Genomic DNA, 19,179 nt, shown 5'->3' with positions numbered 1-19,179 from the left:
CACCTGCCTGTCTTCCAGGCAGTGTGTTCCACCGTCATGCTGAAGGCTTTGAGGAAGCAGACTCTGAGGCCTGCTCCTGAGAACCTGCAGCTGCAGGTTTTCTGGGCTTACTTCTATTCCCTTTGGAGGCTGTAGAAGAACCCTTGGATTTGCCCTTTAATTTTGCTGTCCAAAAGGACTGCAGAGTTGGAGCAGAGTAGGCTTTCTTAGACGGAGTACCTGCGGAAGGAAGGTATGTAGACTTACCCGCCGTAGCCTTGGATATTAGCTTATCCAGTTCATCCCCGAACAGGACCTCTCCTGTGAAAGGCAGATTTTCGACTCCTTTCCTGGAGTCCGCATCTGCAGTCCACTGGCGTAGCCACAATCCCCTGTATGCTGACACTGCCATGGCACTGGGGCATGCATTGAGCACACCAATTTCTTTTAAGGCTTCCACCATAAAGTTAGCAGAGTCCTGGATATGCTGTAGGAGTAAAACAATATCGTCCCCGGTTAAGGAATCTAAACCATCAATTAGGTTACCCAACTATTTAGCGATGGCCCTAGTGATCCATGCACAAGCAATAGTGGGTCTCTGGGCCACCCCCGCCACCGTGTATAAAGATTTGAGAGTGGTCTCAATCTTGCGGTCAGCCGTGTCTTTTAAGGACGCAGCCCCGGGAACCATTAAGACTATCTGACGCGACAACCTGGACACCGATGCGTCCACAATCGGCGGCTTCTCCCATTTCTCCCATTTCTTCCTATCATCTAATGGAAAGGGAAAGGAAGAAATCAACCTTTTAGGGATCTGAAATTTCTTGTCAGGGTTTACCCAAGCCTCTTCAAAGAAGGCATTCAATTCCTTTGAAGCGGGAAAAGTAGCTGAGGATTTCTTTTTAGTATTAAAATAACATTCCTCCTCTACCTCCTCTGTCCTGTGAGGAATGTGCAGGACAGTTCTGATAGCCTCAATGAGGGCCTGAATCCCCTGTGATAGGACAGCATCCCCCCTCCCCCCCACACACTTCACCCTCCTCTGGATCTGATGCATCAAGATCAGGATCATCCTGCATGATCTGGGCCAGAGTACGCTTTTGTGGGCAAATGGCGAGGGCTTGAGACGCAGGCATGTGAGCTGAATCTCTATTTATCAGGTCATCCATAGACTGCCGTAAGAATTGCGTCTCCTCATTACGAGACAGTTTAGTGGAAATATTAGAAATCATCCCTTTTATGGAAGCCAACCATGGGGGTTCAGCCCCACTGGACTGGGAGTGAGCACTATCCTGGGTACAGGGTAGTGAGTCCCCAGGGGATAAGAGACATTCCGCTGTACAAGAAACACAGTCCCTGGACATGATTGTGAAGGGATACCCCCCCACACACACACACACAACACACACACACACACACACAGACCCCAGGTGAAAACACAGTATATGTAGGCAGGGTCTTCAGAGAGACACAGAAGTCAGAGCCAACCACACAGCGCCCCTTTAGCAAAAGTGAAACTTAGCTGGGTCGCAAGAACTAACACCTCAGTAGTGCTTATAATCTTAACACTGCTCCCCCCCTTCACTAAGACCCTCTGGTACCGCTGAGGAGACTTGGAGTCCTTGAGGAGGAGCTGCGCTTCCCTGTAAATGCTCCCTGTATGAGCTGCAGAGGGAAAATGGCACCTGAAAGCTGTAGGATCCGCTCTGAGTGAAGCCTCGCCCCCTGTAATGGCGCGCGGCTTCCCGATACAGGCCTGAGGTAATATAATGTCCAACCAAGGGTTAAAACCCCTGTTAGATAGTTGTGGCCAGTGTGGGTCTCAATGGTGGCTCAGCGCGCCCCTCACAGCGGGACACAATGCAGTGTGTGCATTCTGAGCCTCCTGGAGCGCAGCCTGTACTCAGAGCTGCTCTCCCACCCTTGTGCCACCATTCCCGCCGGCGACCCACTAACCGGGACGCCGGCGCTGTACTCACCACTCTTCTGTCTTCAGGCTCTGTTAGGGGGTGGCGGCGTGCTCGGGAGGGTACGCTGCGTCGTGGTGTGGCTTCCGAATGGCTCCCTCAGGAGCTCAGTGTCCTGTCAACAGAGAAATGGGACCATTAACTCTAAGGAAGTTGGGCCGTTCTCCCCCCTAAGCCAAATGAAGCAGTCAGACTGCTGCCAAAACAGACCTGACTGAAAAAAAAAATAAGAATTTACTCACCGGTAATTCTATTTCTCGTAGTCCGTAGTGGATGCTGGGTACTCCGTAAGGACCATGGGGAATAGACGGGCTCCGCAGGAGACTGGGCACTCTAAAGAAAAGATTAGGTACTATCTGGTGTGCACTGGCTCCTCCCTCTATGCCCCTCCTCCAGACCTCAGTTAGGGAAACTGTGCCCGGAAGAGCTGACACAATAAGGAAAGGATTTGGAATCCTGGGTAAGACTCATACCAGCCACACCAATCACACCGTACAACTCGTGATAACCTTACCCAGTTAACAGTATGAATAACAACTGAGCCTCACTACCAGATGGCTCATAACAATAATAAGAATTTACTTACCGATAATTCTATTTCTCATAGTCCGTAGTGGATGCTGGGGACTCCGAAAGGACCATGGGGAATAGCGGCTCCGCAGGAGACTGGGCACAAAAGTAAAAGCTTTAGGACTACCTGGTGTGCACTGGCTCCTCCCCCTATGACCCTCCTCCAAGCCTCAGTTAGGATACTGTGCCCGGACGAGCGTACACAATAAGGAAGGATTTTGAATCCCGGGTAAGACTCATACCAGCCACACCAATCACACCGTACAACTTGTGATCTGAACCCAGTTAACAGCATGATAACAGAGGAGCCTCTGAAAAGATGGCTCACAACAATAATAACCCGATTTTTGTAACAATAATTATGTACAAGTATTGCAGACAATCCGCACTTGGGATGGGCGCCCAGCATCCACTACGGACTATGAGAAATAGAATTATCGGTAAGTAAATTCTTATTTTCTCTGACGTCCTAGTGGATGCTGGGGACTCCGAAAGGACCATGGGGATTATACCAAAGCTCCCAAACGGGCGGGAGAGTGCGGATGACTCTGCAGCACCGAATGAGAGAACTCCAGGTCCTCCTCAGCCAGGGTATCAAATTTGTAGAATTTAGCAAACGTGCTTGCCCCTGACCAAGTAGCTGCTCGGCAAAGTTGTAAAGCCGAGACCCCTCGGGCAGCCGCCCAAGATGAGCCCACTTTCCTTGTGGAATGGGCTTTTACAGATTTTGGCTGTGGCAGGCCTGCCACAGAATGTGCAAGCTGAATTGTACTACAAATCCAACGAGCAATAGTCTGCTTAGAAGCAGGAGCACCCAGCTTGTTGGGTGCATACAGGATAAACAGCGAGTCAGATTTTCTGACTCCAGCCGTCCTGGAAACATATATTTTCAGGGCCCTGACTACGTCCAGTAACTTGGAATCCTCCAAGTCCCTAGTAGCCGCAGGCACCACAATAGGCTGGTTTAAGTGAAATGCTGAAACCACCTTAGGGAGAAATTGAGGACGAGTCCTCAATTCTGCCCTGTCCGTATGAAAAATTAGGTAAGGGCTTTTATAGGATAAAGCCGCCAATTCTGAAACACGCCTGGCTGAAGCCAGGGCTAACAGCATTACCACTTTCCATGTGAGATATTTTAAGTCCACAGTGGTGAGTGGTTCAAACCAATGTGATTTTAGGAACCCCAAAACTACATTGAGATCCCAAGGTGCCACTGGAGGCACAAAAGGAGGCTGTATATGCAGTACTCCCTTGACAAACGTCTGAACTTCAGGAACTGAAGCTAGTTCTTTTTGGAAGAATATTGACAGGGCCGAAATTTGAACCTTAATGGACCCTAATTTTAGGCCCATAGACAGTCCTGTTTGCAGGAAATGCAGGAAACGACCCAGTTGAAATTCCTCTGTAGGGGCCTTCCTGGCCTCACACCACGCAACATATTTACGCCAAATACGGTGATAATGTTGCACAGTTACATCCTTCCTGGCTTTGATCAGGGTAGGGATGACTTCATCCGGAATGCCTTTTTCCTTCAGGATCCGGCGTTCAACCGCCATGCCGTCAAACGCAGCCGCGGTAAGTCTTGGAACAGACATGGTCCCTGCTGGAGCAGGTCCTTTCTTAGAGGTAGAGGCCACGGGTCTTCCGTGAGCATCTCTTGAAGTTCCGGGTACCAAGTCCTTCTTGGCCAATCCGGAGCTACGAGTATAGTCCTTACTCCTCTCCTTCTTATGATTCTCAGTACCTTGGGTATGAGAGGCAGAGGAGGGAACACATACACTGACTGGTACACCCACGGTGTTACCAGAGCGTCCACAGCTATTGCCTGAGGGTCCCTTGACCTGGCGCAATATCTGTCCAGTTTTTTGTTGAGGCGTGACGCCATCATGTCCACCTTTGGTTTTTCCCAACGGTTCACAATCATGTGGAAGACTTCTGGGTGAAGTCCCCACTCCCCCGGGTGGAGGTCGTGTCTGCTGAGGAAGTCTGCTTCCCAGTTGTCCACTCCCGGAATGAACACTGCTGACAGTGCTATCACATGATTTTCCGCCCAGCGAAGAATCCTTGCAACTTCCGTCATTGCCCTCCTGCTTCTTGTGCCGCCCTGTCTGTTTACGTGGGCGACTGCCGTGATGTTGTCCGACTGGATCAACACTGGCTGACCCTGAAGCAGAGGCCTTGCCTGACTTAGGGCATTGTAAATGGCCCTTATTTCCAGGATATTTATGTGAAGTGACGTTTCCATGCTTGACCACAAGCCCTGGAAATTTCTTCCCTGTGTGACTGCTCCCCAGCCTCTCAGGCTGGCATCCGTGGTCACCAGGACCCAGTCCTGAATGCCGAATCTGCGGCCCTCTAGAAGATGAGCACTCTGTAACCACCACAGGAGAGACACCCTTGTCCTTGGAGACAGGGTTATCCGCTGATGCATTTGAAGATGCGATCCGGACCATTTGTCCAGCAGATCCAACTGAAAAGTTCTTGCGTGGAATCTGCCGAATGGAATCGCTTCGTAAGAAGCCACCATTTTTCCCAGGACCCTTGTGCATTGATGCACTGACACTTGGCCTGGTTTTAGGAGGTTCCTGACTAGGTCGGATAACTCCCTCGCTTTCTCCTCCGGGAGAAACACCTTTTTCTGTACTGTGTCCAGAATCATCCCTAGGAACAGCAGACGTGTCGTCGGAATCAGCTGCGATTTTGGAATATTTAGAATCCATCCGTGCTGTCGTAGTACTACTTGAGATAGTGCTACTCCGACCTCTAACTGTTCTCTGGACCTTGCCCTTATCAGGAGATCGTCCAAGTAAGGGATAATTAAGACGCCTTTTCTTCGAAGAAGAATCATCATTTCGGCCATTACCTTGGTAAAGACCCGGGGTGCCGTGGACAATCCAAACGGCAGCGTCTGAAACTGATAGTGACAGTTCTGTACCACAAACCTGAGGTACCCTTGGTGAGAAGGGCAAATTGGGACATGGAGGTAAGCATCCTTGATGTCCAGAGACACCATATAGTCCCCTTCTTCCAGGTTCGCTATCACTGCTCTGAGTGATTCCATCTTGAATTTGAACCTTTGTATGTAAGTGTTCAAGGATTTCAGATTTAAAATAGGTCTCACCGAGCCGTCCAGGTTCGGTACCACAAACAGCGTGGAATAATACCCCTTTCCCTGTTGTAGGAGGGGTACCTTGATTATCACCTGCTGGGAATACAGCTTGTGAATGGCTTCCAATACTGCCTCCCTGTCGGGGGGAGACGTTGGTAAAGCAGACTTCAGGAACCGGCGAGGGGGAGACGTCTCGAATTCCAATTTGTACCCCTGAGATACTACCTGCAGGATCCAGGGGTCCACTTGCGAGTGAGCCCACTGCGCGCTGAAATTCTTGAGACGGGCCCCCACCGTGCCTGAGTCCGCTTGTAAGGCCCCAGCGTCATGCTGAGGACTTGGCAGAAGCTGGGGAGGGCTTCTGTTCGTGGGAAGAGGCTGTCTGCTGCAGTCTTTTTCCCCTTCCTCTGCCCCGGGGCAGATATGAGTGGCCTTTTGCCCACTTGCCCTTATGGGGACGAAAGGACTGAGCCTGAAAAGACGGTGTCTTTTTCTGCTGAGAGGTGACCTGGGGTAAAAAGGTGGATTTCCCAGCCGTTGCCGTGGCCACCAGGTCCGATAGACCGACCCCAAATAACTCCTCCCCTTTATACGGCAATACTTCCATATGCCGTTTGGAATCCGCATCACCTAACCACTGTCGCGTCCATAACCCTCTTCTGGCAGAAATGGACAGCGCACTTACTCTTGATGCCAGAGTGCAAATATCCCTCTGTGCATGTCGCATATATAGAAATGCATCCTTTAAATGCTCTATAGTCAATAATATATTGTCCCTGTCCAGGGTATCAATATTTTCAGTCAGGGAATCCGACCAAGCCACCCCAGCACTGCACATCCAGGCTGAGGCGATTGCTGGTCGCAGTATAATACCAGTATGTGTGTATATACTTTTTAGGATATTTTCCAGCTTCCTATCAGCTGGTTCCTTGAGGGCGGCCGTATCAGGAGACGGTAACGCCACTTGTTTTGATAAGCGTGTGAGCGCCTTATCTACCCTAGGGGGTGTTTCCCAACGCGCCCTAACCTCTGGCGGGAAAGGGTATAATGCCAATAATTTTTTAGAAATTAGCAGTTTTTTATCGGGGGAAACCCACGCTTCATCACACACCTCATTTAATTCATCTGATTCAGGAAAAACTACGGGTAGTTTTTTCACACCCCACATAATACCCTTTTTTGTGGTACTTGTAGTATCAGAAATGTTCAAAACCTCCTTCATTGCCGTGATCATGTAACGTGTGGCCCTACTGGAAAATACGTTTGTTTCCTCACCGTCGACACTGGAGTCAGTGTCTGTGTCGACCATCTGAGGTAACGGGCGCTTTAGAGCCCCTGACGGTGTTTGAGACGCCTGTACAGGTATTAACTGATTTGCCGGCTGTCTCATGTCGTCAACAGTCTTTTGTAAAGTGCTGACACTATCACGTAATTCCTTCCATAAGACCATCCAGTCAGGTGTCGACTCCCTAGGGGGTGACATCACTAATACAGGCAATTGCTCCGCCTCCACACCATTTTCCTCCTCATACATGTCGACACAACGTACCGACACACAGCACACACACAGGGAATGCTCTGATAGAGGACAGGACCCCACTAGCCCTTTGGGGAGACAGAGGGAGAGTTTGCCAGCACACACCAGAGCGCTATATATATACAGGGATAACCTTATATAAGTGTTTCTCCCTGATATAGCTGCTGTATATATTTATCTGCCAAATTAGTGCCCCCCCTCTCTTGTTTTACCCTGTTTCTGTAGTGCAGGACTGCAGGGGAGAGTCAGGGAGCTTTCCTCCAACGGAGCTGTGAGGAAAAAATGGCGCCAGTGTGCTGAGGAGATAGGCTCCGCCCCCTTCTCGGCGGCCTTTCTCCCGCTTTTTTATGGAAAAATTGGCAGGGGTTAAATGCATCCATATAGCCCAGGAGCTATATGTGATGTATTTTTTGCCATATAAGGTGTTTTTATTGCGTCTCAGGGCGCCCCCCCCCCCAGCGCCCTGCACCCTCAGTGACCGGAGTGTGAAGTGTGCTGAGAGCAATGGCGCACAGCTGCGGTGCTGTGCGCTACCTTATTGAAGACAGGATGTCTTCTGCCGCCGATTTTCCGGACCTCTTCAGTCTTCTGGCTCTGTAAGGGGGCCGGCGGCGCGGCTCTGGGACCCATCCATGGCTGGGCCTGTGATCGTCCCTCTGGAGCTAATGTCCAGTAGCCTAAGAAGCCCAATCCACTCTGCACGCAGGTGAGTTCGCTTCTTCTCCCCTTAGTCCCTCGGTGCAGTGAGCCTGTTGCCAGCAGGTCTCACTGAAAATAAAAAACCTACTTTAAACTTTTACTCTAAGCAGCTCAGGAGAGCCCCTTAGTATGCACCCTTCTCGTTCGGGCACACAAATCTAACTGAGGCTTGGAGGAGGGTCATAGGGGGAGGAGCCAGTGCACACCAGGTAGTCCTAAAGCTTTTACTTTTGTGCCCAGTCTCCTGCGGAGCCGCTATTCCCCATGGTCCTTTCGGAGTCCCCAGCATCCACTAGGACGTCAGAGAAAACCCTTTAGTTAGGCAATAACTATATACGTGTATTGCAGACAATCCGCACTTGGGATGGGCGCCCAGCATCCACTACGGACTACGAGAAATAGAATTACCGGTGAGTAAATTCTTATTTTCTCTGACGTCCTAGTGGATGCTGGGAACTCCGTAAGGACCATGGGGATTATACCAAAGCTCCCAAACAGGTGGGAGAGTGCGGATGACTCTGCAGCACCGAATGAGCAAACTCAAGGTCCTCCTCAGCCAAACTTGTAGAATTTTGCAAACGTGTTTGATCCCGACCAGGTAGCAGCTCGGCAAAGTTGTAAAGCCGAGACCCCTCGGGCAGCCGCCCAAGAAGAGCCCACCTTCCTCGTGGAATGGGCTTTGACTGATTTAGGATGCGGCAGTCCAGCCGCAGAATGTGCAAGTTGAATCGTGGAGCAGATCCAGCGAGCAATAGTCTGCTTAGAAGCAGGAGCACCCAGCTTGTTGGGTGCATGCAGGATAAACAGCGAGTCATTCTTTCTGACTCTAGCCGTCCTGGAAACATAGATTTTCAGGGCCCGGACTACGTCCAGCAACTTGGAGGCCTCCAAGTCCCGAGTAGCCGCAGGCACCACAATAGGTTGGTTCAAATGAAACGCTGATACCACCTTAGGAAGGAATTGGGGACGCGTCCTCAATTCTGCTCTGTCCATATGGAAAATCAGATAGGGGCTTTTACAGGACAAAGCCGCCAATTCTGACACCCGCCTAGCCGAAGCCAAGGCCAAAAGCATGACCACTTTCCACGTGAGATATTTTAATTCCACGGTCAGAAGTGGCTCAAACCAATGTGATTTTAGGAAATCCAACACAACGTTGAGATCCCAAGGTGCCACCGGGGGCACAAAAGGGGGCTGAATGTGCAGCACTCCCTTAACAAACGTCTGAACTTCAGGCAGTGAAGCCAGTTCTTTTTGAAAGAAAATAGACAGGGCCGAAATCTGGACTTTAATGGAACCCAATTTTAGGCCCATAGTCAGTCCTGACTGTAGGAAGTGCAGAAAACGACCCAGCTGAAATTCTTCTGTGGGGCCTTCATAGCCTCACACCAAGCAACATATTTTCGCCATATGCGGTGATAATGCTATGCTGTCACATCTTTCCTAGCTTTTATCAGCGTAGGAATGACTTCAACCGGAATGCCCTTTTCCATCAGGATCCGGCGTTCAACCGCCATGCCGTCAAACGCAGCCGCGGTAAGTCTTGGAACAGACAGGGCCCCTGCTGTAGCAGGTCCTGTCTGAGAGGCAGAGGCCAAGGGTCCTCTGAGATCATTTCTTGCAGTTCCGGGTACCAAGTCCGTCTTGGCCAATCCGGAACGATGAGTATAGTTCTTACTCCTCTCTTTATTATTATCCTCAGCACCTTTGGTATGAGAGGAAGAGGAGGGAACACATAAACCGACTGGTACACCCACGGTGTCACTTGAGCGTCCACAGCTATTGCTTGAGGGTCCCTTGACCTGGCGCAATATCTTTTTAGCTTTTTGTTTAGGCGGGACGCCATCATGTCCACCTGTGGCCTTTCCCAACGGTTTACAATCAGTTGGAAGACTTCTGGATGAAGTCCCCACTCTCCCGGGTGGAGGTCGTGCCTGCTGAGGAAGTCTGCTTCCCAGTTGTCGACTCCCGGTATAAACACTGCTGACAGTGCTATCACGTGATTTTCCGCCCATCGGAGAATCCTTGTGGCTTCTGCCATCGCCATCCTGCTTCTTGTGCCGCCCTGTCGGTTTACATGGGCGACCGCCGTGATGTTGTCTGACTGAATCAGCACCGGCTGGTTTTGAAGCAGGGGTCTTGCTTGACTTAGGGCATTGTAAATGGCCCTTAGTTCCAGAATATTTATGTGTAGGGAAGCCTCCTGACTCGACCATTGTCCTTGGAAGTTTCTTCCCTGAGTGACTGCCCCCCAACCTCGGAGGCTTGCATCCGTGGTCACCAGGACCCAGTCCTGTATGCCGAATCTGCGGCCCTCGAGAAGATGAGCACTCTGCAGCCACCACAGCAGAGACACCCTGGCCCTCGGGGACAGGGTGATCTGCCGATGCATCTGAAGATGCGATCCGGACCACTTGTCTAACAGATCCCACTGAAAGATCCTTGCATGGAATCTGCCGAATGGAATTGCCTCGTAAGAAGCTACCATCTTTCCCAGGACTCGCGTGCAGTGATGCACCGACACCTGTTTTGATTTTAGGAGGTCTCTGACCAGAGATGACAACGCCTTGGCCTTCTCCTCCGGGAGAAACACCTTTTTCTGTTCTGTGTCCAGAATCATACCCAGGAACAGCAGACGCGTCGTAGGAACCAGCTGCGACTTTGGAAAATTCAGAATCCAGCCGTGCTGTTGTAGCACTTCCTGAGATAGTGCTACTCCGACCAACAACTGCTCCCTGGACCTCGCCTTATATAAGGAGATCGTCCAAGTATGAGATAATTATAACTCCCTTCTTTCGAAGGAGTATCATCATTTCGGCCATTACTTTGGTAAATACCCTCGGTGCCGTGGACAGACCAAACGGCAACGTCTGGAATTGGTAATGGCAGTCTTGTACCACAAAACGGAGGTACACCTGGTGAGGTGGGTAAATGGGGACATGCAGGTAAGCATCCTTGATGTCCAGTGATACCATGTAATCCCCTTCTTCCAGGCTTGCAATAACCGCCCTGAGCGATTCCATTTTGAACTTGAACCTTCTTATGTAAGTGTTCAAGGATTTCAAATTTAGAATGGGTCTCACCGAACCGTCTGGTTTCGGTACCACAAACATTGTGGAATAGTAACCCCTTCCCTGTTGAAGGAGGGGAACTTTTATTATCACCTGCTGGAGGTACAGCTTGTGAATTGCCGCCAGTACTACCTCCCTGTCCTGGGGAGTGGCTGGCAAGGCCGATTTGAGGTAACGGCGAGGGGGAGACGTCTCGAATTCCAGCTTGTATCCCTGAGATACCACATGTAGAACCCAGGGATCCACCTGTGAGCGAACCCACCGGTCGCTGAAGTTCCGGAGACGGGCCCCCACCGCACCTGGCTCCACCAGTGGAGCCCCAGCGTCATGCGGAGGATTTAGTGGAAGCAGGGGAGGATTTTTGTTCTTGGGAACTGGCTGTATGGTGCAGCTTTTTCCCTCTACCCCTGCCTCTGGGCAGAAAGGACGCGCCTTTAACCCGCCTGCCTTTCTGGGGCCGAAAGGACTGTACCTGATAATACGGTGCTTTCTTAGGCTGTGAGGGAACCAGAGGTAAAAATTAGAGATGAGCGCCTGAAATTTTTCGGGTTTTGTGTTTTGGTTTTGGGTTCGGTTCCGCGGCCGTGTTTTGGGTTCGACCGCGTTTTGGCAAAACCTCACCGAATTTTTTTTGTCGGATTCGGGTGTGTTTTGGATTCGGGTGTTTTTTTCAAAAAACACTAAAAAACAGCTTAAATCATTGAATTTGCGGTCATTTTGATCCCATAGTATTATTAACCTCAATAACCATAATTTATACTCATTTTCAGTCTATTCTGAACACCTCACACCTCACAATATTATTTTTAGTCCTAAAATTTGCACCGAGGTCGCTGTGTGACTAAGATAAGCGACCCAAGTGGCCGACACAAACACCTGGCCCATCTAGGAGTGGCACTGCAGTGTCACGCAGGATGGCCCTTCAAAAAAATACTCCCCAAACAGCACATGACGCAAAGAAAAAAAGAGGCGCAATGAGGTAGCTGACTGTGTGAGTAAGACTAGCGACCCTAGTGGCCGACACAAACACGGGGCCCATCTAGGAGTGGCACTGCAGTGTCACGCAGGATGTCCCTTCCAAAAAACCCTCCCCAAACAGCACATGACGCAAAGAAAAAAAGAGGCGCAATGAGGTAGCTGACTGTGTGAGTAAGACTAGCGACCCTAGTGGCCGACACAAACACCGGGCCCATCTAGGAGTGGCACTGCAGTGTCACGCAGGATGGCCCTTCCAAAAAACCCTCCCCAAACAGCACATGACGCAAAGAAAAAGAAAAGAAAAAAGAGGTGCAAGATGGAATTGTCCTTGGGCCCTCCCACCCTTATGTTGTATAAACAAAACAGGACATGCACACTTTAACCAACCCATCATTTCAGTGACAGGGTCTGCCACACGACTGTGACTGATATGACGGGTTGGTTTGGACCCCCCCCAAAAAAGAATCAATTAATCTCTCCTTGCACAAACTGGCTCTACAGAGGCAAGATGTCCACCTCATCATCACCCTCCGATATATCACCGTGTACATCCCCCTCCTCACAGATTATCAATTCGTCCCCACTGGAATCCACCATCTCAGCTCCCTGTGTACTTTGTGGAGGCAATTGCTGCTGGTCAATGTCTCCGCGGAGGAATTGATTATAATTCATTTTAATGAACATCATCTTCTCCACATTTTCTGGATGTAACCTCGTACGCCGATTGCTGACAAGGTGAGCGGCGGCACTAAACACTCTTTCGGAGTACACACTTGTGGGAGGGCAACTTAGGTAGAATAAAGCCAGTTTGTGCAAGGGCCTCCAAATTGCCTCTTTTTCCTGCCAGTATAAGTACGGACTGTGTGACGTGCCTACTTGGATGCGGTCACTCATATAATCCTCCACCATTCTATCAATGTTGAGAGAATCATATGCAGTGACAGTAGACGACATGTCCGTAATCGTTGTCAGGTCCTTCAGTCCGGACCAGATGTCAGCATCAGCAGTCGCTCCAGACTGCCCTGCATCACCGCCAGCGGGTGGGCTCGGAATTCTGAGCCTTTTCCTCGCACCCCCAGTTGCGGGAGAATGTGAAGGAGGAGATGTTGACAGGTCGCGTTCCGCTTGACTTGACAATTTTGTCACCAGCAGGTCTTTCAACCCCAGCAGACTTGTGTCTGCCGGAAAGAGAGATCCAAGGTAGGCTTTAAATCTAGGATCGAGCACGGTGGCCAAAATGTAGTGCTCTGATTTCAACAGATTGACCACCCGTGAATCCTTGTTAAGCGAATTAAGGGCTCCATCCACAAGTCCCACATGCCTAGCGGAATCGCTCCGTGTTAGCTCCTCCTTCAATGTCTCCAGCTTCTTCTGCAAAAGCCTGATGAGGGGAATGACCTGACTCAGGCTGGCAGTGTCTGAACTGACTTCACGTGTGGCAAGTTCAAAGGGCATCAGAACCTTGCACAACGTTGAAATCATTCTCCACTGCGCTTGAGACAGGTGCATTCCACCTACTATATCGTGCTCAATTGTATAGGCTTGAATGGCCTTTTGCTGCTCCTCCAACCTCTGAAGCATATAGAGGGTTGAATTCCACCTCGTTACCACTTCTTGCTTCAGATGATGGCAGGGCAGGTTCAGTAGTTTTTGGTGGTGCTCCAGTCTTCTGTACGTGGTGCCTGTACGCCGAAAGTGTCCCGCAATTCTTCTGGCCACCGACAGCATCTCTTGCACGCCCCTGTCGTTTTTTAAAAAATTCTGCACCACCAAATTCAAGGTATGTGCAAAACATGGGACGTGCTGGAATTTGCCCATATTTAATGCACACACAATATTGCTGGCGTTGTCCGATGCCACAAATCCACAGGAGAGTCCAATTGGGGTAAGCCATTCCGCGATGATCTTCCTCAGTTGCCGTAAGAGGTTTTCAGCTGTGTGCGTATTCTGGAAAGCGGTGATACAAAGCGTAGCCTGCCTAGGAAAGAGTTGGCGTTTGCGAGATGCTGCTACTGGTGCCGCCGCTGCTGTTCTTACGGCGGGAGTCCATACATCTACCCAGTGGGCTGTCACAGTCATATAGTCCTGACCCTGCCCTGCTCCACTTGTCCACATGTCCGTGGTTAAGTGGACATTGGGTACAACTGCATTTTTTAGGACACTGGTGAGTCTTTTTCTGACGTCCGTGTACATTCTCGGTATCGCCTGCCTAGAGAAGTGGAACCTAGATGGTATTTGGTAACGGGGGCACACTGCCTCAATAAATTGTCTAGTTCCCTGTGAACTAACGGCGGATACCGGACGCACGTCTAACACCAACATAGTTGTCAAGGCCTCAGTTATCCGCTTTGCAGCAGGATGACTGCTGTGATATTTCATCTTCCTCGCAAAGGACTGTTGAACAGTCAATTGCTTACTGGAAGTAGTACAAGTGCAGGGGCGGAACTCTGGGAGGCAGTGGAGTCGGCTGCCGCCGGGCTCCTGGCCTCAAGGGGGCGCATCTCCTCCACACTGTCTCCCGCTGCCTGACTCCTGAAGAGGAGCTTTCGTGTCAGTGTCAGGGGGAGCCCGCAGATCAGGAGGACTGGAGGAGCTACTCGCAGCCTGGAACCTGTCACCGGAAGAGGAGGAGCTCGTAGCAGCATGAGCACCCTCAGCGTTCTGAGGGAAAATCCCACCGGCCAGCCGCTGTGTGCTCCGGCTCTGCGGGTAAGTGGAGGTCCAGGGCAGCCTCACTTACCCTTCCTTGTGATGGTCACATAATCGTGCGTGCCGAATGCCGGTGATTGGGGGGCGCGCGCGCGGGGTGGGGGGGGGGGTCTTATTGTATACATTGCTGGGAGGTGCTGCACTTCGGATCCCTTCAATAATGACACACACAGCAGCACCATTATATAATCAATATTTCAATCTGGTACTATAGATTGTCACCAGGATACCATACCTGATGACAATCTATAGTACCAGATTGAAATATTGATTATATAAAGGTGCTGCTGTGTGTGTCATTACTGAAGGGATCCTAAGTGCAGCACCTCCCAGCAATATATTAAAACTTCTTGTGGGGGCACCAGAATAAGTAAATGTATAGAGAGAGAGAGAGAGAGAGATGTGGAATTCAGTGGCACTCCACAGACTTGAATATATTAATAATAAATAATTAATCCATGAATTAAATAAAGTATGGAGTATTAACTGTATAGAAGTCTGTGGAGTGCCACTGAATTCTACATCTATATGAGACCGTTGCTTTGACCTAAGGAGGGCACCACAGCAAGAATTAATTGTACCCTCAAAGGAGTGTCAGGCTCACAGTCCTATAAAAAAATAAAATATATAGATAAATAGATAGATAGAGATAGATGATAGATAGATATAGATATAGGCAAAGTGTGACATCCCTAGATGCTCCCAACACCAGGTAAGAGATACTGCATGGCACTCCAGGACGTCTTTGAATCAATTACATTTTACTGCAATATATAACCCAGAATCGTTGATATATTGCGGTAAAAGTTTATTGATTTAAATAAGTCCTGGAGTGCCATGCAGTATCTCTCACCTGGTGTTGGGAGCATCTAAGGAAAGGACGCCACACTTATATACATCATTATCAGCAAGGGCACCCAGGCAACTGCATATACAATAGTGAGTACTGAACCACAAGATGAATATATATATATATATATATATATAGTATTATCATTTACTGTATCAGTGCGCAGTATGTTAGTGTCCATGGAATACAGTGACTTGCATACTCCCTTTTGTGTGGACGGTGTAATGGTTATCATTATGCATCACAGCACTGAGGTCATGGGTTCTGTTCCCGCCATGGCCCTGACTGTGTAGAGTTTGTATAGTCTCCCATTGCTGGCGTGGTTACCACCAGGTACTCTGGATAGGTAGGTTATTTGGCTCCCAACAAATATTAACCCTAGTACATGAGTGTACAGGGGCAGACTACATTGGCCAAGTATTTCTTATCTGCCATCAAATTCTATGTGACAGGTCTCGCAATAGTACAGCTGTCTGGTTCTCGCCTCTGGCCGGGGAGAAGGAGTGCAGACTAGAGTCCTGGGAGCTGCTATCCACCTCCTCCTTCTCCAGTGTGACCTGCCACCTCCACACTTCCCTATGATTTGTCCCTGAACTGTGATCAGGACTAATGCTAGGAGAGAAAGCCTTGTGATGAACATCTGCTTAATTCTCCACGTCCGCCACCCTGCCTGCTGTATGTGAGAGTGTAGAGAGCAGTCACTGGACGTTGTGCCCCCTATACTGAGCGGGATATCAGAGTTATTTCTGCGTCTTCCGTCATTCTGCTGCGGAGCCCATCCACACACTGCTGATGCGGGGGTCACCCACTTTATAGGCTGCTACACAGGTACTTATGGTGTTAAAATAGGAAGAAGAGCTGTTGTGTAGCCTACACATGGAGCCCTTCTCATCAATCCCTATAATTATGGGGATTGTTATTAACTGCGCCAGGGCAGTCGGACTTAATCCCCTGCTGTATTGTTCTTGAAAGTGGCGTTTGTGTGTTGTTTATATATATACTGTATATCGGCACACCACTGCGCCAAAGCATCTACATTGTGACACGCTAGTGGGTGAGGGAGTACTGTAGATTTGCTATAATGGTATGCTGGTGTCTATTTTATTGTGATGACTGACTTGGAGTGCCGTCCACTTTGTATGTGTATATATATTACTATTGGGAAAGGCACCTGAGCACGCTACTACTGTTCAACATGAGTGCCGGATAGCTACATATGAAGGGCGTGTGTGTAGGAGGGGGGGGGGGGGGCACCAACACTTATCATGCCTCCGGGCGACTGGGGCGAACTTACGCCACTGTACAAGTGGGCTTACGACTTCCCCTCTGGGATGACCATCGACTCCCAGCAGCAACAACAGCAGCGCCAGCAGCAGTAGGCGTTACACGCAAGGATGCATCGGAGGAATCCCAGGCAGGAGAGGACTCGTCAGAATTGCCAGTGACATTGCCTGCAGGACTATTGGCATTCCTGGGGAAGGAGGAAATTGACACTGAGGGAGTTGGTGGGGTGGTTTGCGTGAGCTTGGTTACAAGAGGAAGGGATTTACTGGTCAGTGGACTGCTTCCGCTGTCACCCAAAGTTTTTGAACTTGTCACTGACTTATTATGAATGCGCTGCAGGTGACGTATAAGGGAGGATGTTCCGAGGTGGTTAACGTCCTTACCCCTACTTATTACAGCTTGACAAAGGGAACACACGGCTTGACACCTGTTGTCCGCATTTCTGGTGAAATACTTCCACACCGAAGAGCTGATTTTTTTGGTATTTTCACCAGGCATGTCAACGGCCATATTCCTACCACGGACAACAGGTGTCTCCCCGGGTGCCTGACTTAAACAAACCACCTCACCATCAGAATCCTCCTGGTCAATTTCCTCCCCAGCGCCAGCAACACCCATATCCTCCTCATCCTGGTGTACTTCAACACTGACATCTTCAATCTGACTATCAGGAACTGGACTGCGGGTGCTCCTTCCATCACTTGCAGGGGGCGTGCAAATGGTGGAAGGCGCATGCTCTTCACGTCCAGTGTTGGGAAGGTCAGGCATCGCAACCGACACAATTGGAGTCGGACTCTCCTTGTGGATTTGGGATTTCGAAGAACGCACAGTTCTTTGCGGTGCTACTGCTTTTGCCAGCTTTAGTCTTTTCATTTTTCTAGCGAGAGGCTGAGTGCTTCCATCCTCATGTGAAGCTGAACCACTAGCCATGAACATAGGCCAGGGCCTCAGCCGTTCCTTGCCACTCCGTGTGGTAAATGGCATATTGGCAAGTTTACGCTTCTCCTCCGACAATTTTATTTTAGGTTTTGGAGTCCTTTTTTTACTGATATTTGGTGTTTTGGATTTGACATGCTCTGTACTATGACATTGGGCATCGGCCTTGGCAGACGACGTTGCTGGCATTTCATCGTCTCGGCCATGACTAGTGGCAGCAGCTTCAGCACGAGGTGGAAGTGGATCTTGATCTTTCCATATTTTGGAACCTCAACATTTTTGTTCTCCATATTTTAATAGGCACAACTAAAAGGCACCTCAGGTAAACAATGGAGATGGATGGATACTAGTATACTTATGGATGGACCAGCGACTGCCGACACAGAGGTAGCTACAGCCGTGGACTACCGTACTGTGTCTGCTGCTAATATAGACTGGATGATAATGAGATGAAATGCGCATCGCATCCCAGCATTCACAGCGGCGGAGGGCAGCCTATGGTAAAGGAGAAGTCCAGCAGCAGCAGCGCTTCTACCAATGACATAACGCTGCTGCGGCTCCCTCCTCCACCCCTCCTCCTCCTTCTTCTCCCCTGCCAGAACAGAAGCTGCACGAGGAGCCTGAGCCAGCGGAAACGGTAAGTATACCTATTCTACCTATCTATCTATCTATCTATCTATCTATCTATCTATCTATCTGTCTATCTATCTATCCTGTTTGCCGTAATGTGCAAAACATGGGATGCTGTCTGCTGTAATGTATAATAAATGGGACGCTGTCTGCCGTAATATGCAAAAAATGGGACGCTGTCTGCTGTAATGTGTAATAAATGGGACGCTGTCTGCCGTAATGTGTAATAAATGGGACGCTGTCTGCCGTAATGTGCAAAAAATAGGACGCTGTCTGCCGTAATGTGTAAAAAGGGGACGCTGTCTGCTGTAATGTGTAAAAAAGGGACGCTGTCTGCCGTAATGTGTAAAAAAGGGGACGCTGTCTGTCGTAATGTGTAAAAAGGGCACACTGTCTGTCGTAATGTGTAAAAAGGGGACGCTGTCTGCCGTAATGTGTAAAAAGGGGGACGCTGTCTGCCGTAATGTGTAAAAAAGGGGAAGCTGTCCGCCATAATGTGTAAAAGGGTCTCTACCTGGTGTAGTGGTACTACCGTGCGGGGTAATTTGAATAATGGAGACTACTGTGCACTGTTATATGAATTGGTATTATTTTGTGGCCACACCCCTTCCCCACGAAGCCACGCCCCTATTTTTTTTTTCACGCGCCTGTGGCGCGCACTGCCCCTGTTTTACATAGAGGGGCGGGGCTCCGATGCCATTTCTTGCACACAGCACTAAAATGACTAATTACGGCACTGTTGCTTGGTATCCATTTTTCTGGCCCTGAGCAGGTCCCCCTCACCAGATCCTCTCCAGGGGTGAGGCAGTGGACTTAGATGGGGGGGGGCCAAAGCATTTTGTCGCACATGGGCCCACCGC

This window comes from Pseudophryne corroboree, chromosome 10 (assembly GCF_028390025.1).
Source record: "Pseudophryne corroboree isolate aPseCor3 chromosome 10, aPseCor3.hap2, whole genome shotgun sequence".
Classification (NCBI taxonomy): domain Eukaryota; kingdom Metazoa; phylum Chordata; class Amphibia; order Anura; family Myobatrachidae; genus Pseudophryne; species Pseudophryne corroboree.
This window is presented reverse-complemented; position numbering follows the sequence as displayed.